General features: G+C 36.0%; 1 long non-coding RNA gene and 1 pseudogene across 2 annotated transcripts in view; one reads left to right on the top strand and one right to left on the bottom strand.

Annotated features, from left to right (window-relative positions):
- LOC141517205 (uncharacterized) overlaps window positions 1-26,393 on the top strand; it is a 324,047-nt gene that overhangs the window by 153,997 nt on the left and 143,657 nt on the right. The window lies entirely within an intron of this gene.
- On the bottom strand, window positions 5,669-6,603 carry LOC141505713 (L-lactate dehydrogenase A chain pseudogene; annotated as a pseudogene).

The following is a 26,393-nucleotide window of genomic DNA, read 5'->3' as shown; positions in this document are numbered from 1 at the left end:
TCTCTAATAATTAGTGATTTAGAGAAATTTTTCATATGACTATGGATCACTTTTATTTCCTCATCTGTAAATTGCCTTTGCATATCCTTTGACCATTTGTCAATTGGGGAATGACTTGTTTTTTTAAAAAAATTTTGACTCAGTTTTCTGTATATTTTAGAAATGAGTCTTTTGTCAGAAATACTAGTTGTAAAAATTGTTTCCCGATTTACTACGTTTCTTTTGATCTTGGTTACAGTGGTTTTGTCTGTACAAAAGCTTTTTAATTTAATGTAATCACAATTCTCTAGTTTGTTTTTAATGATATTCTCCATCTCTTCCTTGGTCATAAACTGCTTCCCATTCCATAGATCTGACAGGTAAATTATTCCTTGATCTTCTAGTTTGCTTATAATATTTTTTTATGTCTAAATCCTGTATCCATTTTGATCTTATCTTGGTATAGGGTGTGAGGTGTTGGTCTAATCCAATTTTCTTCCATACTAACTTCCAATCTCCCCAAAAATTTTTATCAAAGAGAGAGTTTTTATCCCTATAGTTGGACTCTTTGGGTTTATCAAACAGTAGATTACTATAATCATTTCCTGCCATTGCACCTAGTCTGCTCTACTGATCCACCACCCTACTTCTTAGCCAATACAGACAGTTTTGATGACTTTTACTTTATAATATAATTTTAGATCTATAAATCCCTGGAATTTCTCTACTTTTTATTTCTCATATGAATTTACTTACAATATTTTCTAACTCATTAAAGTAATTTTTTTGGGATTTTTATTGGTAGTACACTAAACAAGTATTTTAACTTTGGTAGAATTGTTTTTTATTATATTAGCTTGACCCATCCATTAGCAGTTGATATTTGGCCAGTTATTTAATTCTCATTTTATTTGTGTGAGAATTGTTTTGTAATTGTTTTCAAAAAGTTTTTGAGTCTACCTTGGCAGATATACTCCCAAGTATTTTAGATTATCTGAATTTACTTTGAATAGGATTTCTCTTTCTAGCTCTTTCTGCTGCATCTTGCTAGTCATATTTAGAAATGTTGAGGATTTATGAGTGTTTAACTTTGATAAAGCTGTTAATTATTTCTAGTAGTTTTTTAGATGATTTTTGGGAGTCTCTAGGTACATAGCATCATGTCATCTGCAAAGAGTGCAAAGAGTGGGAGTTTTGTTTCTTCCTTTCCAATTCTAATACTTTTAATTTCTTTTTCTTCTCTTATTTCTGCAGCTAACATTTTTAATACAATATAGAATAATAGGTGGTCATAATTGGCATCCTTGTAGTTTCCTCATTTCTATCATTAATACAATTGTTGCTGTCTGTTGTTCCCATGTAAATTGTTTTTATGTATTCTTCTCAAAGGACTATCCCTTAAAAATCTTAAATAAAAAAATAAAAAAATAAAGTTCAGAAGATTAATGAATACTTCAACAAAGTCCTACATCATTCCTCATGTTTTTACATCATAGTCCCAGCTCTGTGAAGAAGGGAAGGAGGGACTTTTCCTCTCCTTTTTTTTTTTGGTTTTAAGCTTGGTCTTTATGATTTGATAGATTTTAGTTTTATTATTACTTTGTTGTCATTCTTCTCTACATATCTCTGATACATTCAGTCCTTGCCTAAATAGGTCTTGAGATGGAGAGCTTTTGACTTTGGGAGCCAGTCTGTTTTTGCTATTTATATTGCTGTGGGCATTATATATAGCTATTGTTTTCCAGTTCTACTTATTTCCCTTTCATCTATTCATATTGATCTTCCTGTGATTCTCTGTCTTATTGTTTCTTATAAACCAGTAATCCATACATTCATGTACCAAGACTCTAAAACTTGTAGTTTTGGAATCTTTAAAATAAAATACTTGTTATATTAATTATGTCACAGTATTCTTGTGAAGTATTTTGTCTTTAAAATACCATATTTATGTGTTTATATATTTATATACCTTTAAGTTACATAGATGTGTATATGTATTCATCTACACACACACACACACACACACACACACACAAACTTAAGGAGGCAGTCCATTCCTATTTTGGATAACTGCCAGTGTTAGAAAGTTCCTCCTTATCTTGAACCTACATCTACTTTCTTGAACTTGTAACCTTTGGACCAAGCAGAGCCAAGTCAATTCTTCTGTGACAGAACTATAGATATTGAAAGAGAGTGATCATAACATCCAAGTCTTCTTCTTAGTAGGTTAAACATTTCAAGTTGTTTCTCTAACTATTTCTAATATGAGATAGTTTTAGGTCTTTCCATTATTCTGGACTCTCTCCTTTCATTGTCATCAAGTTTGCCACTCTTTCCTAAATGTAGCCCCTGGCACTGAACATAATAAATGTTACACGTGTAGTCTGACCAGTACAAAAGAAAGTACACAGAGAAGAATATCTTACGAGGTTCTAGACTTCTTTTCATGCAGTTTAGCACTGTGTTAACTTTTTTGGATGCTATATCTCTGTTGAACCATAGTCCTGGACCAAGTACCCACAGATATTTCCTTCTTTGAACACACACAAGTCCTTTTCTAAAACTATCTTTTAGACATCTTGAATTAGATGCTCAGAAAATATATTAAATTCTTAGACTTTAAACTTTTTAAATTAATTTTCAGACATTTTGAACTGGCAATATAATAGACACCTTAATTTTCACATGTTTACAACAGAAATCATCTTTCTCCCTAAGTGCTCCCCTCTCTCCCAACTCCTACCTTCCCTCCTACTTTTACAGTAGAGAGGGCAACACCATCCTTCAATCCAGCAGATTCATAACCTAGGAATCATTTTATATGCTTCACTCTCTCTTGCCCTCCCCCCATATCTAATCTATTGCCAAAACCTGACAATTTCACATTTATAGCATTTCTCAAACAAGTCCCTCTTCTCTCTTCTGACACTGTCACCACTCATCAGACCATCATCACCTCATGCTGGACTATTGTAACAGCCTCCTGGTGGATCTGCCTGCCTTAATTCTTTCCAAACTCTAATACCTCTTTAAGTCACCTGTGATTTTTCTAATATGTAGGTCTGATCATATCACCCCTCTGTTCAAAAAAATCTGTGGCTCCTTATTGTCTTTAGGATCATATACAAAACGATCTGTTTGGCATGCAAAGCCTTTCATAGTAGAGTTGTGAAACAATCCAACCATTCTGGAGAGAAATTTGGAACTATGCCCAAAGGGTTATCCATCAATATCACTGCTAGGTTTATATCCCAAAGAGATAAAGAAAATGGGAAAAGAACCTAAATGTGAAAAATATAGCAGCTCTTTTTGTAGTGGCAAAGAATTCGAAGTCAAAGGAAGATCCCTCAATTAGCAAATTGCGATAAATGATTGTAATGAAATATAATTGTTCTTTAAGAAATAATAAGCAGGTGGATTCAGAAAAACCTGGAATGATTCACATGAACTGATGCTGAGTGAAGTGATCAGAACCAAGAGAGCATTTTACACAGAAATAGTAATATTATATGATAAACTGTGAACAGCTGAGCTTTTCTCAGCAATACAATTATCTAAGACAATGACAAGACCTTCTTGATGAAAAATTTTAACCATCTCCAGAGAAAGAACTAATGTCTGAATACAGATTGAAGCATACTATTTTTCCTTCCTTCCTTCCTTCCTTCCTTCCTTCCTTCCTTCCTTCCTTCCTTCCTTCCTTCCTTCCTTCCTTCCTTCCTTCCTTCCTTCCTTCCTTCCTTCCTTCCTTCCTTCCTTCCTACTTTCTTGTTTGAGTTGTTTTACATGGTTACATACATAGGACCTTTATAAGATTGCTTTCCATCTCAGGGAGGGGAAAGGAAAGGAGAGAGAGGGATTGGATTTGGAACTCAAAACTTAAAAAAATCAGCAACAAATGTTAAAAATTGTTTTTACATTTAGTTAACTAAACCAAAATAAAATATTGCCTTAAAAAAACACTCACAACCTAGCCTCCTACTTTTCTGGTCCTGTAATACTTTAGTTGCCATCATATACTCTTTGGTTCTTTGTCATTGGCCTCATTGTTATTCCACAAAGAAGATATTCCAATATTCCACCTCTCTGCTCCAGAAAATTTTCTGGTTTTTCCCATGCTTTCAAAGCTATCTCTCCTTTGTTCTGACTACTAACATCCCTGATTTCCTTTAAGTTCCAAATAAAATCCTACCTTCTACAAAGAAACCTTCCACAATCCCCTCTCAATTCTAATACCTTCCTTTCATTAACTTCTTCCTGTTTAACCTGTATATATAGTCTATATATATATATATATATATATATAGTCTATATATATATATAGTCTATATATATATATAGTCTCTCTCTATATATATGTATATATATATATATCTATATAGTCTAGTTCTGAATTAGATATGAGACTGTTGCTCTCAGACTTGTAAAGATAACATCCAGTCTTAAGTGGGTTGTTTGGTTTATAATCTAGACAACAGCAGTTTCAGATCTGCCCCTGCATTATTGACTTAGAATGGAACATTCAAGTAATTTAATTACAGGGCTTTAGACTATATATATATATATATATATAGTCAGATATACAAATATAGTCAGATTTTCTCTGGGGTAGTCGATAAGGAATGACTGACAAAATTTCACTGTGTGATTCAAAGGCAATAAGATAGGAAAGATTTTGGTACAGAAGGAAAAAGGACTGGTAAGCTATATATATATTTGTTTTCCCCAGTGGATCATAAGCTCCTTGAAGACAGGTATTGGCCTTTTTTTACTCCCTCAGCACTTACCATAGTTTCTGGTACTTAGGAGGCATTAAATAAATGTTTATTGATAGATAGATTAATAACACTTGGTTTTTTAAAGTCGGTTATTTGTTGCTTTTCAGTATTTGGATTAGCATGAAACTTGAGGAATTGGTTGTAATATTGCATACATATTTTTTAATATAATATGTAAATTTTTCACTATTGAGTATATATATATATATATATACACACACACAAAAATATATATATTTCAGTTATCTTTAACCAGGAGTCTAGTAGATACTTTAACCTTAACATGTTCACTATTATCTTTCTCCCTAAGCCTTCCCCTTTCTCCCAACTCCTCCCTTCCCTATTATGGTTTTATTGATGTTATATAAACTCTCTCTCTCTCTCTCTCTCTCTCTCTCTTTACATATATATATATGTGTGTGTGTATAGTATGTAAACACAAAAAGAAAGAAAGATAGAAAGATAGATAGATATATAGACAGAAATCAAATCCTCTGGAAAGGTGATATGTAAAGCCCTAATAGAAGGAAACACAAGGTAGTCAATGCATTAGCAAACTATTACTACAGTATGATGTTCTGTGCCCAGGAATGTTGTCTTCTATCACCTATGGGAATCTGTAGGACCTACAAGACAGTGACATACTGTATGGTTCTGACTCTGCTTGACTGCAACTATTTCATGACTGTACAAGTCAGATCCTGCATCACTATGCAAACATGGTTTAACAAACAGTAGTCATATTGGATTATTCCCCACTAACTTTAGGAAGAGACTAGAGTGTGCTCATAGGTTTACATTTCTGGTGTTCATTAACTAAATCAGAAGATATATTTAGCCACATTGAAAAGAGAATTATAAATAATCCCTTAGCCACTGTCATTTTTTGTAGACATTAAACAGTTTTAAAATCATAACTCCTTCTGGATTCCCCAAAGGGTATCTGCACACTTCTTTAAACAGGCCTTCTTCTCTGGATTCAGGTTTACCTTTACTGCATCTGAAATGCCATTCTGCCCCAAAACACATGGGACAGTAAGGAAGACATCCTCATTAATGCCATATAAACCCCTTAATCATGATGGTAATTGGATGCATTCTCCTAAGATTCTTCATAGTATTTTCTGCCAGATCTGCCACACACAAGCCAACAGCCCAGGAAATGTAACCCTTCAGCTTGATCACCTCATAAGCACTTTCAATACCCTGTTTATGAACTTGTTTCCAATTCTATAAATTAGCATCAGTTCTTAAATCTTTTTCTCAAAGACAAAGATTCTTTTGAGACACACTGGTGATGTTCATACCACTACACACAAGAGTACTAGAGTCTTCATGTTCCATAAGAACCTATTTATGAGAACATGAAGAAAGGACCCCAAGTCTCTTCCCCAAAATTCAGACTGCAACCACTTCCAATAACACTGTTTTTAGGAAAGTCACTCAACTCCAAGTCATATAGGTGAAAATATCCACTGGACTGGAATCAATAAGTAGTTTACAATTATTTAACTAAATGGGGAATGATGAATGTAATTATATTTACATTATGCTGGACCAGATTAAAATTACTTTCTCCCTCTTGTTGACATGTCTCAGTCTTAACAACAATTAGCTTTGAATTTGCAGTCACAATGTAGTCTTTGCCATAAATTATCTGGAGTTTTGAGGAAAAGGTGGCCATGTTGGAGATCCATTAGTTATCTCTTTAGTTTGTTTTCTATGGTATCACCTAAGTCAAATCCTTTGTTAAAGTATTGATGGAACATGCCATGCCAACTACACCAACCCCAACAACCCCCAACAATAGTGATCTTCCTATGGGGGACCTGACAGTAGTTCCCATTTTGGGGTGAATAGAGGTTGCTGGTCAGACTGTGAGGAGTTCTGAATTAGATATGAGACTGTTGCTCTCAGACTTGTAAAGATAACATCCAGTCTTAAGTGGGTTGTTTGGTTTATAATCTAGACAACAGCAGTTTCAGATCTGCCCCTGCATTATTGACTTAGAATGGAACATTCAAGTAATTTAATTACAGGGCTTTAGAGTGGGGAAGGACCTTAGAAATGATTTTGTCTGTCCCCTTCATTTTATAGATGAAGAAACTGAGTCCCAATAAGTTTGAGTAAATTACCCAAGATCACACAGGTAACTAGCAGCAAATATAAGATTCCAATTCTGGTCCCCTGAATCCAAATTAGGGATCTTTGCTTTCCTGCATGCTTTCTTGTGAATCTGCAATAACATTAAATAGCAGACACTATATTTCTTTTTTCCTTAAATTATTTGCTTCCTTTTGTACATACAAATATAGTCAGATTTTCAAAAACAATGTATTTGTTTTTCTGGGATCGTTGATAAGGATTGACTGATAAAATTTCACTGTGATTCAAAGGCAATAATATAGGAAAGATTTTGGTATAGAGGGAAAAAGGACTGGTAATATCAATATTCAGATACTGACTTTGTTTCAAACTTAATCTCACTGATAACCCATTTTATCATCTGTAAAATGGGGGATAAAATAACTCCAATTTTACCCACACTGTTGTTGTGAAGCTCAAATAATATAATGCATGTAAGCTTTAGAATGTTATAAAAAATATGGGTTTATAGTTTGGTATAAAATCTTCCTATTTCAGTTTTTAGAAATCACTTCCTTAGAATAAAAGTTGGGAAGCAGTACATGAAATTTTTATCTTAAGCATTTTGTTCATCAATCTAAATTTTAAAAATCATTTTTGTTAGGATTTAAGTGTTCAATTTGTCGACTTTACCTAAAAATAAAGCCTGCTTTATTTCTGCAATTCCTTCCCTGTCCCCACCACTTTCACATTTCTAAAACTGGCTCTTATATATTAAGTATTCATTATGTTTCTATAGGAGTCCAGGGTTGCCTTTTGAGTTCCAATGGAAAAACCAAATAAAAAATTTGTCTCTTATGGGATTTTAGAAGGCAGGCTTTATCCCTGCAGCTGCCTATGAGACCTTGGACTTCTCTTGGGATATTACAATATCTCTGTATTCATGTAATAGAAAGACCACTTGAGTAGAGTTTATCCCACCATTCCTCAGACCTCCTGACCAGCATAAGCTACAGATCCTTGAATAAGCTTCCCTGAGTACCAAGAAATCTTCAAGACACAAATGTTCCCTGAAAGCTCTCAAGTAGAACTTGATAATCCCAAAGTCCAATTCTCTTTGTAAAAGAAAATTAAGAACTAGTTCTTCAGGTATGGACATTTTCAAGCTAATTTCCTTCTAATATTATATAGTCTCTTGACTTTACTTGCTAACATTGTCTGACTGAGAGTAAGAAGTGATAAAATGTGTTTTCCCTATTGCTTTTAGTATTTACAAGTAGAGTTTTTTCATATTGATGGAGGATATTGGGCCTTAGAAGCCTATCCTTTGTTCTTCAAGTCTATCTATCATCCTTACGGTTGCTTTCTCTTGGGATGTCTGTATGTTCTTTTCTTTAAAATTGTTATTGTTGTTATTATTATTATTATTTTGCAAACTATTTTTAACTAATAGGGCTGCACAATCAAAACATTTTGTAGAGCACAGCTGTAGATCACTCCCTAATACTATAAAATTGCAGAAGATGAGACTGAGAATATTTAGTTGAAACACCCATGCATAGGACTCAAATGTGGGTGACTTGAGAGGACATTACCAGGAATCATTTTCCAGGATGACACTGAAGTGGAAGCAGTGCCTTTTTTTAAAAAAAAAAAAGTCAGAGAATTTGGGCTCATACTCTAACTTTGTCACTGGTTTTGTGACAGTCATTATGTGCTTAACCTCTCTGATCCTCGGTTTATTCAACTATTAAATGATGGGTTTCATGAAATGATCTTTAAGATCCCTTTGAGCTCTCAGTAGCTGATCTTATGGCCTTTGTACAATGGAAAGGGGCAGGGAAGAGGCCATCTCACATCCCTCTTGCTTCCTTCATGGTGGCATCAAAAAACTTAGGTATTCATTATCTTCTGTTTTGTGTCATTTATATTTGAATCACACTTGGAAAATGGAAGTCAGTCTGAGTTGAGTAATGAGAGTCTTTATGACAAAATCTGATTTTTTTTGCCTGTTTAAATTACAATGCTGAATAATTATGTATGGGTAAAAACTGTCAAAAGTATTCTTAAATAGTACCTTGGCAGGGTGCTCAAATTAGTTTTCATTATGACCTATTTGTAAATCATTTGAACCAAATATCTCAGCCTGTAAATGTAAATGTGTTTTTGTTTTTGCTGTGGAGGTTAGGTCAGCAGAAGTCTGCAACAAATATGATTGCTCGGGTGGAGGTGACATGATTTACTTAAATCAGGCAATTTCCCCATTAAAGCATTGAAGCCTCGGCTCATAAAGACACTCTTTAGCAGATGAACTAAAACGTAGCACAGCATTTGTCATATTCTGTGATTTGAAAGGAAAGAACAATTATAAAAATGAATGTAACTCTGTTGAAGGAAAAAAAAAACTGAGTTTTTGCAGCAGGAGGTGGTTAATTTTCAATAGAATATTTTTAAAGAAAAGATTTTTGCAGCAATTCTGCTGCCATATAAAACGTCCCACAATTAAAATATAAAAATGTGTTGTTCTAGGGCCGGTATTAGACAGCTGTAGAAATCAGTCGTTTTCGAAGGGTGAAGCATTTTTTTTCTCTTCCTGCAGCACTCATCATGATTTTTTTTCTAAAGGAAAAGCCCCATTATTATAAACCGAATCCCCCCTTCCCCCCTTTACTGTGCTGCTTTCAATTAGCAGGGATTATTAAAATGGCAACATTTTAAACTGCTGCTGAAGCTGCTTTTGGGGGGGGGGGAAGGGGGAGGTTTCCTGCTCTGAGCCGGAGGCGTCACAATAAAAACTGATTGATTAGTAAAGAATGTAGTTACAGTAACTGATGCCTAGTGTCATTTTATATGCATTTCATGGGCTGGAATTGACGGCCCCGAAAATTTAGCGATTCAGCAGGAAACTTAACCTTTGCCTCATCTCTCAGCACCTTCCTTGGACAGGAGAAGGCTTTGAACTAGAAATAATCTTTTGTGCTTTAGGGTGTTCCTTCTTTCTACCATCCTCTTATGATAATGATAACATTACTATAAATACATATATCATTATCTATACATATATACATTCACATACATTAAGTATTTGAATCTTAAAATCCAATGGGGAAGGTATAAATGTTATCCCCATTTTACAAATGAGGGAACTGAGACTAGGAGACTAGGATCACACAGGCAGTATTAAAGGTAGTGCGATATAGTATGGGCAGTGGAATTGCAGGTGGCTGTTTAGTCATTTCAGTTGTGTCTGACTCTGTGATTCCATTTGGGGTTTTTCTTGACAGAGATATTAGAGTGGTTTGCCATTTCCTTCTCCAGCTCATTTTATTGATGAGGAAACTGAGGCAAACAAGGTTAAGTGACTTGCCTAAGGTAATACAATTAGGTCTGAGAGCAAATTTGAATTCAGAAAGATTAGTCTATCATCTACCTGCCTCTAGTCTGAGGAACTGGGTTCAAATCCAAGTTCTGCTACTCTATCTATATGATTTGAATTAAGTAAGTCACTTAACCCTCCCCAAGTCTTGGTTTCTTCTGAAAAAAGGAGAAGGCTGGTTTCTGAGCTCCCTTCCAAACCTAGCTCCATAGTCCCTCTGAATACCAAGCTTTCTTGTTCTAAGGCCACTTCTTTATTTTAGAATAGTATCACATTGCCTCTGTAGTGCTCCAGAAATCTTGTAGAATCTTATAGATCTCAAGGTAGATAGAAGCTCAGGAGTCATCTAGGCTAACCTCCCTGTTAAAAAGGAGAAACTGCAGCCTTTGGGGAAAGAGTAAGAGGAAGTATCTTATGAAAGCAGCCTCTACAAAAAAAAATGGCTAGTTATTCTTCTGACATCTGAATCCTGGCTTTACACTTTATGAGATATGTGATCTTGGACAAATCAAGTTAACTGTCTGGGCCTCAATTTCCTCCTTTCTAAAAAAGGACTATCTGACCCCTGAGTTCCATACTCAGGTTATGACAAATAATCTTTCTTACCTCCAACTTCCCAAATCTATGGTCCTATAGGTGAGAAGGCAGCTGCAATTAATCCATCAGATGAAAGGATGGGGGGGGAATATTGAAACACAAATGGATTATCTTAAAATGGATCTACTTTACAGATATGGAGGAAAATAAAGCTAATACAGGCCCAGGATTTAGCTCATTTGCATGGTATGGTATTTACGAGAGGCAGGATTTATAAAGGTATTTAGGGTTAGGATTCTAGGGACCTAGGTTTTAATTCTGGTTCTAGCATCTCTTAACCATGTGACCTTAGCCAATCATATTATGAACTATGAACCTCAGTTTCTCATTTGTCATACAAAAATATTCTAAGAGGAATGAATTCAAATCAGAATATTCAAGGATAAATTTTAACTAAACATTAATATTTGGGGTTGACTGAATTATTAAGAGGAAATGATTTTATATCTCTGTATTTCACTGTAGAGATAACTAAAATTTCCTTGACCTGTCTAGGATTGTTGTGGAAATCAATGAGATATGTGACTGAAAATACATTGTAAAGTACTACACAGATTAAAATTATTTTAATAATAACTACTCACATTAATATTGTGCTTTAAGGTTTATACATTAACTCATTTGATTAGAGAGAATAGATTAGACATTTCAGAATCAATATTACTAAAGATCTATATTATAGTCCTAGACTCTTAGCACTTCAGCCTTGGATTCTTGCTGGCATTTATGATTTAGCATCAGGTAAAGTTTGTCTTGAGGTGAAAAGGTGGGTGGATTTGAACCAATAGGGTCTCTTCTGCTGTAAGATGGTCTGAATTGAATTATGAGTGAAGTTTGGGAAGAAGACTGCATTGAGAAGAGTGTTAGACTGGACCCACTCAAAATACATCTTGCCTGACTAATTTGATTTGAGGTTTGTTAGGTTTTTTGTTTTTGTTTTTGGTGGAGTAATGAAGTTAACTGGTGAAGGTGGGTCAGTTGGTATAATTTATCTCAATCTTACATTTGATAAAGAACCCCATAAGAAAGCTAGCAATGACAGAGGCTTGGGTGTCAATCTTGAGGTAGTGAGATGGATTGGAAATGAGTTAAGTGGAGAGGGACAAAGGGGATTTTGCAAGATGAATCAGACTCTTACTGGTAGGAAGTGACAAGTGACCAATACAGAGATTTGAGATTGGGATGAAAGAAAAACTGACTTTTACCAAGTGACACATGGCCCAGAAGATACGTGTTAAACAAATCAGTGCAGAAGAGAACAGGAATAGGGTGAGGGAGGAGGAAGCCTCATCACTCAGAGTGCTGATGTCTTTTGTTTCCAGGGGTTGACTAATTTCTCCAGCCTAGATGTGCACAAAGTGTGTGTGTGTGTGCCTGCTCTGTCTCTGGAAAACTTAGCTGACAGATCAAAGAAAATACTCAGTTTTCTTTAAGGTAGAATATTCATTTGAGAATACTACTTAATAAATATTCAAAAATCCAAAGTTAAGACTCTTATAGAAAAAAGTTGGACAGTTTATGGCAAAGTCCTAAGGGCTATCCTAGGCTAAAGAAAAAAAGAGTGACTCTACAAAGAGTAAACATAATTGAACTTGGGGGAGTCTCTTTTCCCTGCAGGTTAGAAAACTGATCTCACAAAGGAAGAGTTTGAAAATGATGGGTGTCTACAATCTGGTAGAAAGGGAAAAAGCATAACCTGATGTAAAGACATTATTGAAGTTCCAGAGAACACTTGTGATGGGAAATTCAGGAACAAGTGTTGATTAAATAATTTTAATGTTTGGGGATAAATTATATTAGGAAATTATTGTATATCTCTGTTAAGAACTGTATTATTTTCAAATGTGTTTTAAGATGAAAGTCCTAAAAAGGAAGGCATAGATGGCCTCTTTTAAAAGAAGATTTGGAATGATCTGGAACTTTTGCTAAAGAGATTTACATCTCATGATGTAATTTTTTTACCTCAATGAGATACTGAAATCCTAAAATATGCTTTCCTTGAAAATGTACATCTCACATTCACTACATATGTCTAGAGAAGAGATGATCAGATCCCCAAACTGAGTGTTGTTTATTGCAGTATTCCTGTGGCTTTTCAGATCCAGAATCTTTCAGTATATCTCACTAGAGACTGAATTTTCCAGTCAATGGCTACCATACCTTATCTCTGAATTTCAAATAACATTTTCTTTATCTCTCAGGTTATGACAAATAGTCTTTCTTACCTCCAACTTCCCAAAGCTCTTCATATGGCACATTTCACAGTCTGTTTCATATTAGAGCTACTGAGGTAAGAGTTTATTGGGGTATATAGGTGGGGTCTCATGACCCCTCATTAGATTATAAGCTCCTTGAGAACAAGCACTGGGTTTTATTAATCTCTGTATCCTCAACAGAATCTAACAGATAAAGTTGCAATAAAGGCTCATAATTTTTTTTGTTTTAATTTATTGAATCTCTTTTGTGGAGATCAGAAGACCTACTGGAAGGAAATTTTATCTGGGCCAAGGACTCAAATATCCTTTTCTCCCCTAGCCCCTTAGTTTGTGTTCATTAGCATTAACTATCTCAACTTTCAAAAAAAGAAATCAAAGTACCAAAGGAGGAAAAATTGAACTGTGAGTTAATCTAATTGCATTAGAAGTCTTCAAAAGATGCTAGTGGTTACTAAAATCAACCCAACCTGGTACATTTCCCTTTTGGCCAGTAAGGGGAGCTAGTTTTTTCTCTATCTCCTTAAAATTTAAAAAAACTGTTTTTTTTCTTCCTTATTTTAACCTACTGCTATTACTAGTGCCCCCCCCTTTCCCCCCTCAACCAGTCAGGTGGGAGTTAGTGAAATGACAAGAGGGTTTGGGCAGGTAGTGTGGTCCATCCAATGGTAATGTGGACCATGGCTATTCCCAGATATTACTCAAGAAACACAAACAAGAGGCATTTATTACCTCCAAAGTAGTGTTTGCTATATAGTGCTGAATAGAGAGGTGAGGTATTGCAGCTGTTATCTTTTGAACTAACTGCTATTGCGTGTTCCATGACCAGCCCTGGCAGGGGTTTTGTTCCCATGAATGAATGGGCTATAAATCTGTCTGAGTTGACACTAGCAGCCGTGCTAGAGAGTGTAAAGGGAAAATTTGCAGGAGAATCTTGTGGTCTTTGCTTGCCTGGAAAATGAGTTCAATAAAATGGAGGTGATCAGTGCTTATTTATAGGGCAAGCTGATACATCCAGCATTGGCTGTCAGAGTTTACTTAGTGTTTCCTCATTTATGCTCACTCTGTATAGCAAAACATGGTATTGTAAAGAGCTTATAATGCTGTTAGGTTGCTCCAGTCACTATTGTACAAAAAAGCAAAAGCAAAATAAAAGAGAAAAAAGGTATCAAGAAGTACAGATAAAGGGAATATTTCCTGATTTGGCTAGACACCTTCTCAGAAACCTCCAGAGGTGGTTGATTAAGTTGGTTTTATATTGAGGATTTGGGGAAGCAAAAAAAGAAAAAACAAAAAAAAGAAAGAAAGAAAGAAAGAAAGAAAAAAAGAAAGAAAGAAAGAAAAGGAAAAGACCAGAAAGATTCATTTATTTAAATACTGTGTTTTGGAGGGTGAATGACAGAAAATGGGATAAAATTAATTGCCATTTTCTAGGCCTATGAAAACAATAAATTCCAACCACCATAAATTTAGAACTGGGTTAAGTACTGAAAACAATTTATTGCTAATTTTTCCCCTTAATTGCATTCCCAAGAAGAAGGTTTGGTGCTTACTGGTGGAATTATTATAGAAAAATTATACATTAGAAAGCACAACCAACTGTAAATCAGAAGCCTACCTGAGACAGGGTCAGAGTTCCTTGCAATTCATTCTCCCACCATGGAGACAGTCTCCACTGAGGCTCTGAGAACATGCAGGCCAAGGAGAAGGCAACCCATGGTCATCCCCTTCCATTCTTTGGGACCCTGCAGCCACTTGAACAAGTCTTATTTTCTTAAAGTGAAAGTGTGATTCATATTTTGAATACAAAGACACAGGAAGAGACCAAAAGATAATGGAACAATCACCAAACTGATCACATTGTCCAATTTAATTTAAATTTAGGATCCCTAGATTGTTTCCAGATAACTAAACTTAAAAAATATTCAATAGCTTCACCTTGTTGGGGAGAAAAGTATGGACAGTAGATACAACTTTTTTGATTGTTCAGTCATGTCCGACTATGTACTTTGGAGTTTTCTTTGACAAAGGTATTAGAGGGGGTTTGCCATTTGCCCATTTGCTTCTCTAACTCATTTTACAGATGATGAAAGTGAGACAAATAGGATTAAGTGACTTACTCAGGGTCACACTGCTAGTAAGTATCTGAGATCAGTTTGAATGCAGGAAAATCTTCCTGGTTCTAGGACTGGTACTCTAAGAGGTGGCACCACCTCTCTGTCCAGTCTATACAATTAGGTTGGGTTATTTTAGAATATTTCTCTCTGATTTACAATAGAATTCTTAGGACCCTTTCCATTCTTGATTGGTTTTCCTATTGTAGTTAATTATCTAAAGTTTAAGTGGTGGTGCTGGTGATTCCTGTTTGTCTCTGCTGCAAAAAGACTTGCTCCCAGTAAAGGGTAAAATGGTTAGAGGTGGCAGGAGTTTGCAATGCTGGAGATTGAATAAATTGATTCCCACACTTAATGTGCAAGTACTAACAAGATGCACTGCAACTTCAGCCCGAGTAGAGCAACCTATATTATCTTGGACTCAGGAAGGGATTTGTTATCCCCACTGCTTTTCTGATTTCTGTTGAGGGGACCAAAGGTTTCTTCTCTGTATCAAACTGTCCTTGTTACTGGAGGACTTGGTAGGACAAGGCAGGGCTGGGCTCAGCAGAAGACTTAGTTTCCTTTGTGTTTCCCTGGTTTTCAGCAAACACTTAAAAATGACAAACAATTATTTTGAAGGGGAGAACAATTCTGTTCCCAAATCCCTAGCTTTGTAAAAATCTATCAAACCTCTAACTGTAGGGTCAGCAGAGTTGAGACTACTTACAAGGCTTTCTGCTCTTGAGTTTTGGAAAACTGAATCTTTTAAGGGGACTAGAAGTTCACTTAGCATTGTCAATGGGCGTCAGTAAAATTGAAGGGAAAATGACTGTCTATAGTAAGCTTTCTGTGAGGCAAGGCTTTAGCAATTTTATCCTTAAGGATTTAGGTAGCTCCTTTTCCTGTTAAGATCCCATGGGCTCCTGCTAAGACCCTCCAATTGTACATTCACATATTCATCAAGAAATCAGTGGGTAATAATGGAAAGAACACTGGCCTGAAATGGGACACCTAGGTCTAGTCCTGGGTCAAACTGTCTGATGAATTTTATAACCAGTAGGCACTGATACTATTTTTTTGAGAGGTGCTGGAAACTCCTTTTTACAATATAGATCTAAAATTTACAGTTTGAGAGAATTATCTTGGGGCACTTGAGTGCTTTGGTAGTTTAACTGATATTTATCAGAAGTAAGATTTGAATCCATGTTCTCCTGTTTCCAAGACCAGCCTTCTGACCACTCTATCTCTCCTGGCAAAATAAAGTCTATTTTTAAAACTGCTAAGTTCAAAAGAAGGGGTCATTACTTTTGCTTGAGCTGGTAGTGTAGGACTTGATGGAAGAAGTGTCATTTGAATAGGTAAATAGGTGAATAGGTGGATATTGTATCATTCCATTGGGATCTTTTGGGGCAAAACCCTACCCTAGGGGTTGTTTTAAACAAATTCAAGTTATGCATTTTAAAGTATTATTTGAAAAGGTAAAGAAATATTTTTGTTTTCCAATTCCATTGTTGTATCTAATATCTAAATACACTTGTGGCAAGAGACAAAGCCCATAAAACTTCTGGATTTTGGAGGTAGACTTATTTTGAAGGAAGTGTGTTAATTTAGTTGTTTTTTATTCCCTATTGATTAATACCCCTACAAAATTTGGGAGGAAAATCAAAGACCTTCCCCCCTACAATATTTTCATTTTTCCTTTCTTACTATCAAGTTCTATCTCTCTCTCTCTCTTTTTTTTTTTACTGGTGGTGTGTTTGTGTGTGTGTGTGTGTGTGTGTGTGTGTGTGTGCGCGCGCGCGCGTGCCTGTGTGTGCAATGCACCCACTCAAGCTTGACTGGCTAGTTCTTAATTTGGGCATGTTCTGATTGGCTCAGTGGTAGGTTGCTAATGATCATTAACATCCTAACAGAGTGTGTTGGTAAGGTGATAATGCAATTAGAGTCTTCCTCTTTGATGAAGAATACTGAAGAAGCCAGTTGGCTTTTTGGAATTTGATGATCAGTGAATAATCAGGGGTGAAAACCAGATGATTGCAATGTGCTGGATTGTGTTTTGACATTATACCCCAGTGTCTATAGGGAGGCCACTCTGGGGGCCCCATACTGACAAGGCCCAACAATAGCCATCAGCTGCTTCTATCATTTCCTTCAGTATTGCTATAGTCATTCTGCCTTCTTTATTTTTAGTGAATGGGGGGGGGTAGCTAATGTTACCTTAACCACTCCAGTGATGTTTCAGGAAATTTATTTAAAATTCAATTTGTACATCGTGACTTTAAGCACTACTTTTGGGGGAAGTGAGTTTTGCATTATGCCATATCTGCTCGGGATTATGGACACAGAGGGAATATGTATAATTTTTATGCACTATGTTTATTGGCACATTTGTGTTAATAGCCAATAAGATGATATTGCCATCTTAATGTGGTGCAAGTCTCTGTGACTCTCTGTCTAATGAGAGGGGGCCTCTGTTCTTCTTATGGATATGGGTACCTGAGAGAGAGAAGGGAAAAGAGAGAGGAAGAGAAAGGAAGAGGGGGGAGAATGGGGGGAAGGGGAGAGGGAGGGGGAGAGGGAGGGGGAAAGGGAGGGAGAGAGAGAGAGAGAGAGAGAGAGAGAGAGAGAGAGAGAGAGAGAGAAGCCGAGAAACCGAGAAACCCTTGGTCCTTGGAAGAAATACTGATAACCCAGATCCTAGATAATAGGTTGGCAGGTGGTATAACCTTTAAGCAATCAGCATGTGGATTTAGCTATCAAACTTAGTAGGAAAATGCTTATGTAGCAAGGTTTTCCCCCTTTAGATAATCAAGATGGAATAGCAAATGATCCCAAATAATATTTAATTCTCAATTAACTGAAGTTATGTTCTCATGACTTACCTTCAATGACCCTGATGATTTTAGAAACTGCTATTCCTGATGTTTTTTGCATCAGCTTCCTTCCATCTCTGGCAGATACTGAGTTGTTGGACAGTTGACCATCTCATGGTAATATAGCTGCTTTTGATGACTTGCATGTGATAAATTTGTCAAGATGCACCTTTCATAATGAATTATTCATGTAAATTACACCAAGAAACACTGTAATATTATGTATTACAGTTATGTATATTCAGTGCAAATAGCACATTAGTGCAAATTTTGTTCATTAGAAAATTAAAAATAGGATATTTTCTGCTCAAATGGATGAGTATTGGTGATTAGGTCTTCTGTGTCTGCAAGAAGGTAGCAAATGGAAATTTTGTATTGCAGATTGGTCTGCCAAGTAGTGCCTTCACCTTTGCTGAACAACAAAAATTCTTATCATCCAAGGAACCCTAAGTAAACTCATCTTAAATATTTTTTGCTTTAATTGCTCAAGTTTTACCAAGACCCACTTTTTATCAGACATAGTGATTAGATCAAATTAGAAAATAGAAAGGAGTCTCTCTGTGTCTGCAAATCAATAATCTCTAGTATAAAAATTGAAAGTCAAGAGAGACCAGGGTTCAAATAATGTTACCAGCTGTGTGGCTATAGATAATTCTCTAAGGCTTATTTTCCTTTTCTCTAAAATGGTGTGTGTGTGTGTGTGTGTGTGTGTGTGTGTGTGTATGTGTGTAAGTTTTGATATTTCTAAAGAAAAAAATTCCAAACAACCATGATCACCTCTCTATCCTCTCCTCTACCTCGTTGTGAGACTAAATCTTGACTTCTAAAACCATTAGTAGTAGGCAGAGAAAAGTACTTTCTCCCCCAGGCAACTGCTCCTTTTGGTATCATTTTTAGTGATTAAGTTAAAGGACCTTGTACTGAATGTTTCTGGGTTTTAGGAGCAAACTTCTAATTGTCTTTGCTCTCCTTTAAGGAGTAAGGCAGATTTGAAGTTTTCAAGTGCCAAATCCACTGTCCCAAAGCTCATCAGTATGAGGGCCCAGAGCTGAGAGCCTATGAGGTCATTAATCTCTTTCTCATTAACAGTTTCTACTAAGGGTACCCAGGGTTATGCTAGACCTGGTACCTCTTAGGAATATCCTAATTACACACCAATATTACTAATGGGGGAAGATATAGAAACACAAAATTCTAATAAACCAATAAACTAATATGAGAGATGGATAAGCATGTAAAGTATTTTTTCTGATATGCACAAAATATGAGAGGTTTCTAGGGATGGTCAGAAGTAAAGAGTGAATGTGTGAGCTAGGGAAGTAATGAAACATCTATCTTGCTTCCACCTTCAGATACTGCTCCTACATTATTCTACTTGTCTCTTTTCATAAGAATAGAGGCTGAAAGGTCCTAGAAGAAACTGACTGCTTCCAGAGTCTTCTTAGTCAGTCACCATCTTCTTGGGCACTCCAAATTTCCCTCTCTTCAAAAATTTCCAATTTAATAACTGTACTTAGGTGTTTTAGACCACATAGTGTTTGCAACAACCGTTATGGCTCTATTATGATAATACAAGAAAGTTGCATTATGAAATAAATGCATTTTAAGGTTTTTCCCTGGCAACATAATGTAAAGATCATTCTGCATGTTGGCACTAAAGAATCAAAAACAGTTTAGTCAGTGGATGTGAACACTGTTTCTTGTCATCCAGTTAATGGATCTACTGTTGTTTTTGTGTTCTTTTCAGCTCTGCTTGCTGTACATCAATGAAAAATTACGATTTTTTTTCCTCAGTGCTACAACACTAGTCATCTTTATATTCAGCATAACCCCCTTCAAGTCTTCCAATATAAAATGTCTACCATTCAATGAGGCCTTTTCCCTTAGCCATTTACCTAGTTCTTTGGCAACTGAGGGTCGAAGCTTCTTGCTCATTAATGTTCTGTATAATAAATACTAGCTAGGTTGGTTTAGTCATATGAAAGCCTGAGCAAATAGAAGTTTTTAGTGATAAAGGGCAGATGGAAAAATTCTGCCTTAAAAAAATCAACAAAACTTGTTTGTTTACTGCATCTCTCCAGTCCATCATCACCCCTCTCTTAGCATTTAAAAATAGGCCTTCCTGACATCATGATGAGCAGAGTACTCTTTGGTGTCCACATCACTTAAGCTGAGATCTAACAATATCATTTCAGTGAGATTCACTGGCCTTTCTTCTTGGAAACATTAGGTTCTTAACAGGGAAAGTCTGCTTTGTTTGGAATGAGTGGTGGGGAGGGGTCCTAGGTAAAAAGCTTCCTCACATTATTATCCATGTCAGGGGTGGAGAACTTGCTCTTTTAGAATGACACGTGTAGTGAAACATGTTTGAAAAATGATCAGAGACTTTGACCAGCATCTATTCTAATAATCTCTTATATGGTGCATTTCCACTCTTCCAGTGGCCCAGGTTTGCATTTTTAGGCTCATCCTTTCTCTTCTTTCCTAGCCAGAGCCAATCACTTCTCAAGTCATTTGACTTTCACCTCCATAATAGATCACTTGGATTCATTCTTTTCTCTACTTACATAGCTTTTATTTTAGATCCATCTTTCATCATCTTTTTCAAAGGTTTCCTAAGTGATCTACCTACCTCAAGTCTTTCTTCTCTTCAATAAACCTGCATGAAGCTGAAAAATTAATGCTCAAAAAGTACATGACTGACCACATTCCTCCAATTGTCAGCTTCATTGGCTCTCTAGTGCATCTGGATAAAATACAATTTTCTCTTGCATTTAGAGCCTTTCCTAATATGACTCCAACTTATCTTTCCAGACTGATTTTTCACGTTTCTCATATTATATGTTCTAAGCCAAACTGACCTACTTGTTATTCTCTGAGCACAATGTTCCATCTTCCAGCTCTTTACCTTTTCACAGAGTGATTCTGTCTCCAAACCTACAATATCTTCTCTAATCCTAACCTCTTGTAATATTTAGCTTCCATCAAGTCTCATCTTAAGGCCATTCCTGATTCTCTAGGAATTAATGTTCTTTCATTCCCCAAATATGTTATATTCAAGACCATTGAGTCATATATCTATAGTGGGTCAAGTAAGCCAACCCCTTCATTTTTAGATGAAGAGAGGGATGCCCAAGAGGTTAAATGGTATCCCCTAAAATCACATGTTAGAGGTGTTTGTTAATTGACTGTAGAGGGAATTTCTTTACCTGTAGTCCCTGAAATATAACATGAAAACCTAGTCTCAATCCCTATTCTATTTTTTGCTAAATACTCTGTTAGGTGTTGGGTTCATGTATCTAAAGAAAGAATCAAATCCCAATTCTCAAGGAGCTTATACCATAACTTTGGGACCTTGAGGAATTAAACTTGCTACTGTCAAAGTATTTCCTATATCCTTTCTCCACCCCGCAACAATCTTACCTTTTACCATTTATTAATGCCAATCCACTTGAAGGTCTGGGCCTTAACCTTTAAGTCTCAGCTCCCATAATCCCTAGCCTGGATTGAGTCTGGAGCCATGAGTCTCTGGTCACTTTTAAAATTTTTTTTTCCACTTTGAAAATCCTAAATAGGGAATGTGAAATTATTGAGGATAAGAGACAGTCAGTTTTGTGAATTTCCTTTATGTAATAAGGAGAGAGAGACTGGAATGATCTATTGCTCCCATTCATGTGGATGGGTATAGTTCCATAAAATAGATTTGATTCTTCAATGTAACTAAATTGAAAAACTGTTTAATGTAGTAAGAAACAAAACAAAATATTATTTCCCTGTCACTCAACCTCATGGATTTAGAGTCAAGAAAGGCCTGTGATCAAATGTATCCTTCAACATATACTAATTATGTGGCCATGGATAAGTCCCTATCTCTGAGTCTCATCTGCAAAATAAAACTAAAAATACCAATAGCCATTTTCTCATAGGATTGTGGTGAGAACTGAATGAGATAATATACGTAAAGAGATTTGCAAATCTTAAAACATCATATAACTTCCAGATATTATTATTTTAAAGTCATCCCAAATTGGTGATAGGATATTGTAAGACAATAAGAATCTGTGTTATGAGCCCCCCTTTCCTTTATCCACTCCTGACTTCCATGTGTTTGTGTAAATGCTTTGGAAGCTGCTCTGTTTTATTACCACCTCAATTAGCTATTTGTATTTGCTTATTGGAAACTGCTCATGAAGATGGAGAAAGGGAACTAACATTTGTTGGCCTTAATTCCAGAAGCAAGAAAGAACCTGGATTGGTTACCCATCTTTACAAAAAACAATAGGGATAAGATGAGCTGTCTTTTTGTGAAAGAGATGAAGAATCTAGATAGTGATACACACACATGAATGAGTAAGTGAATAGGAGAGCTCATTGGAACCTGGGCATTCTGAAACCAATGGCATCCACTCCAGAGGGCCATTGTTATAATCTCTGTCCTTTTTTTCTGATAAAACAGGAAGTTCACTACACTTGGGGCTTGAGATACTGAGATCTCAAATAACTGAGAACCATTTGTATTTTTTGTCCTACTAGGGTTTTGTTGGAGACATCTTATACTATTTGGAAGAGCTGATGGTTAAATTTTCATTCTGAACATTTCTATTTTTGGAGACTGGCAAATAAGTCAGGCCTTGATTTATTTCTTTGTTGATTGAATAGATTTGAGGAAGTGATGGAGAAATATTAATAGTGTTGATTCAACTGAAAAATGTGTTCAGTGCTTTAAGAGAGACAGTTGTTAAATATTTACTAGAGCACTCTCTCAAAACCCATTGCCCTCATGTCTCCTGCTCCCCTGTCACATCCTATTTTAGACCTTTATTCCTGTAAGTTAAAACTCACTAGAATAAAAGAAGGCAGGGGAGGGGAAGGGAGGGGAGAGACAGAGGAGAGAAAGAGAGAATGAAAAAAAGAGAGGGAGAAAGAGAGAGAGAGAAAAAAAGAATGATCATTGTTGTACTAATTTTTATCTTAGTCTTTTACAGTTATTCTCTAATTACTTAGAGGAGGATTCACAACAGAATCAAATAAGCAAATGATATCTAAAGTATAATTCTTTTATTCTAGTGAATGTCCTGGAGTTTTTCCAATGCTTCCTTCCTCAAAGTAGATGGTGAATAATGGAGTTGAGTAATGGTGAAGTACCATGATTTGTGGTTGTTTCACCATAATAAACACCAATAAAGGTTGTTGGGATCATGCTCAGGTTGCTGTTGGTGAATCCAGCAGATTCCATTAGGAGATAAGCACTTGGCCCCAGAGTGAGAATTCTGCTGTCTTTCCTCTCAGCTCTCACTTGTCTCCCTTTAAGCCCACAAGGTCCCTCTAGGGAAGACCCTATACTGCTCTGCCCCCCCCCCCCAGTAAGTCAAAGGTTTCACTTATGATTCACTGATGAGAATTTCCAACAATTGTGCCTAGGAGGCACCAGATGACAGTGCTCCTAAAACCTTTCTAGTGTGACTAGGTGGCTCAATGGATAAAATGTTAGCCCTGGATTCAGGAGGACCTTAGTTCAAATCTAGCCTCAAAAACTTTTTAGCTGTGTAACCTATTTAACTCTATTTCAGTTTCCTCATCTGTAAAATGGTTAGAAAAGGAAATGGCTAATTGCTCCAATCTCTTTGCCAAGAAAACCCCATAGGCAGCATTGGTATACTCTGGCCCATGGGGTCATAAAGAATCAGACATGACTAATCGACTAAACAACAACAAACATCTTCTGGGGGAGGGGAGACACAACTCTGGGTCACTCCCATCTCAATAGTTTTGAGAACTGGCATGGTGATCTAGCAAGAATATGAACACATCCCTCCAGAAACACATGCATTTACATATTCTTGGGTGATTCTACAGCGATGGCATGTAGTCTGATGGAAATGCAATTGGAAAAGTAGTAACCATGATGATCAGGAACACAGGAAAAGAAGGCATTCTCATCTTAGTACTTTTACTTGTTATGACCACCTGAGTTACCATTATTCATCATAGTATTGTAGGATTGTGGGCATACCTCGTGATTATCTTGTCCAGTTTCCTAATTGTTCACATCATGGGGCAGTATCATAGATCTCCAGCAGGATAGGACCTTATCTAGATCAAGTCCCTTACTTTACAGATAAGGAAACAGATTCAGGGAAGTTAAGAGATGTGCCTGATATTACAAATGGGATTTATCATTTTGTTTTAATATAATGTGAGTGCAGTTTGGTATCTCAGTGTACAGTATGAAGAGGGACCAGAAATCTCCTTTATATACCACTTAAGCTATCAGGAAGAAGAGTCCAAGGAGCACATGCTTCATGATAAAACCCTAGTTACAGCCTTCTAAACACTGTGTAACTGATAGGGATAATCAGATTTCATCTCACTATTCTAGTTAACCATTCCCTTCAGTTTTTCTTTCCTCTTCACACTGTTCTGATTTTGATCCTGATCCTGAATAAAAGGAATGCTCACCTGGTATTTTAAAATATAGGTTAGAAACCAAGAAATGGATGCCCTATCTTTTTGGAATTTCATTCCTTTTTTATTTTAACAGTTTCCCTAATATGAATTTATCATTTCAGATGAAGAAATTAAAACTGACTGTAGTCATTTAAAAATGTTGTTAAATCATTATTGATTAGATAAATGCAAATTAAAACAACTCAGGTACCACCTCACACTGATAAAATTGGTCAATATGACAAAAAAAGGAAAATGTTCAATGTTGGAGGGAAAACTAGGACACTAATATATTGCTGATGGAGTTGTGAACTGATCCTATTATTCTGGAGAGCAATTTGGAACTATGCCCAAAGGGCTATTAAACTATACATACCCTTTAATCCAGCAATACCACTACTAGATCTGTATCCCTCAGAGATCATAAAAAAGGGAAAAGGACCCACATATACAAAAATATTTATAGTAGCTTTTTTTTTGTGGTGGCAAAGAATTGGGAATTGAAGGGATGCCCATCAATTGGGGAATGACTGAACAAAATGTGAGTACTATTTTTTTCTGTAAGAAATCATGAACACACGGACTTGAGAAATGCTTGGGAAGACTTACATGAACTGATGCTGAGTGAAGTGAGCAGAACCAGAAAATATTGTACATTTTAATAGCAACATTATGTGATGATCAACAATGATAGACTTAGCTCTTCTTAACATTACAAAGATCAAAGACAATTCCAAAGAATTTGTATTGGAAAATACCATTCATACCCAGAGAAAAATATGGAGCCTTAATGCAAGCCAGAGCATACTAGTTTCAATTTTTAAAATTTTTGTGCTTTTTTCCCCTTTCATGGTTTTTCTTCACCTTTTATTCTGATTCTTCTTTCACAATATGACTAATACAGAAATATGTTTAACATAATTATACATTACAGCATGTATCAGATTACTTGCTGTGAAGGGGAGTGGGGAAGGAAAGAAGGGAGGGAGAAAAATGTGAAACTCAAAATCTTACCAAAAATGAATGTTGAAAATTCTTTGCATGTAGTTGGAATAATAAGTGAATATATTTATTTTTTTAAAAAATAACAGTACTCCTAGTCCATTTGGGTATTTGTTGTTGTTCAGTTGTTCAGTTGTTCTTTCTCTTTGTGACCCTGGGACCATAACACATCAATACTATTCATGGGGTTTTCTTGGCTAAGTGGTGTGTCATTTCCTTCTCCATTGGAGCCATATGGATTTTAGGAAGTGCTAATATTCAAGTTGGATTTTTAAATTTATAGTATTGGCACTAACTAGGACATTATAACAATATACAAAGTAATGATTAGTAATGATTGCATTAAAAAAAGAAAAAAGTTAGACACCAGTTCCAAAGATCATGATCTTTATTTTCCCCTTACAGTTACAAATCTAGACTTTGAGAACTCCAGATAACCTAGAATATGGGTGAAGTAGTTAGAGGAAAGGGGTTTTTATAGATACTTATGTGGGATAGTTTTTAATTTCAAATAATTCTACTGTGAATGTAATCTTCTTGAGGACAGGAACTTTTTCATTTTGTCTTTGTATTCCTTTGAGCCTTTACATAGTACTGGGTCATAGGATTTCAGATTAGAATGAGAGGGAATTTCAGAGACCATTAAGGTTAGTCAACAGCCTCATTTTATGTAAGTAAACTGAGGTTTAGTGAGGTTATATAATTTGCTCAGGGACATGAAGTGAGTAAGATTCTGAGGCAGTATTTGAATTCAGTTCTTCCTGACTCCAACCCAGCACCATCTACTGTGCCACCTGAGAACTAAATGAATACTGAATTGATTTTTGGTTTAACTGTAACAAGGGCTGTTCAATGGGTTTGGCCTTAGTAGAGGTAGAAAAGCAATAAATCATGCAGAGGATAGAGAGCCTTCTAGTTACATAGGCCTAGTTATCATGACCCAGGTT

Source organism: Macrotis lagotis, chromosome 1 (genome assembly GCF_037893015.1).
Source record: "Macrotis lagotis isolate mMagLag1 chromosome 1, bilby.v1.9.chrom.fasta, whole genome shotgun sequence".
Classification (NCBI taxonomy): Eukaryota; Metazoa; Chordata; class Mammalia; order Peramelemorphia; family Peramelidae; genus Macrotis; species Macrotis lagotis.
The sequence above is the reverse complement of the archived record's forward strand: the minus strand, read 5'-3'. Positions and strand labels throughout refer to the sequence as shown.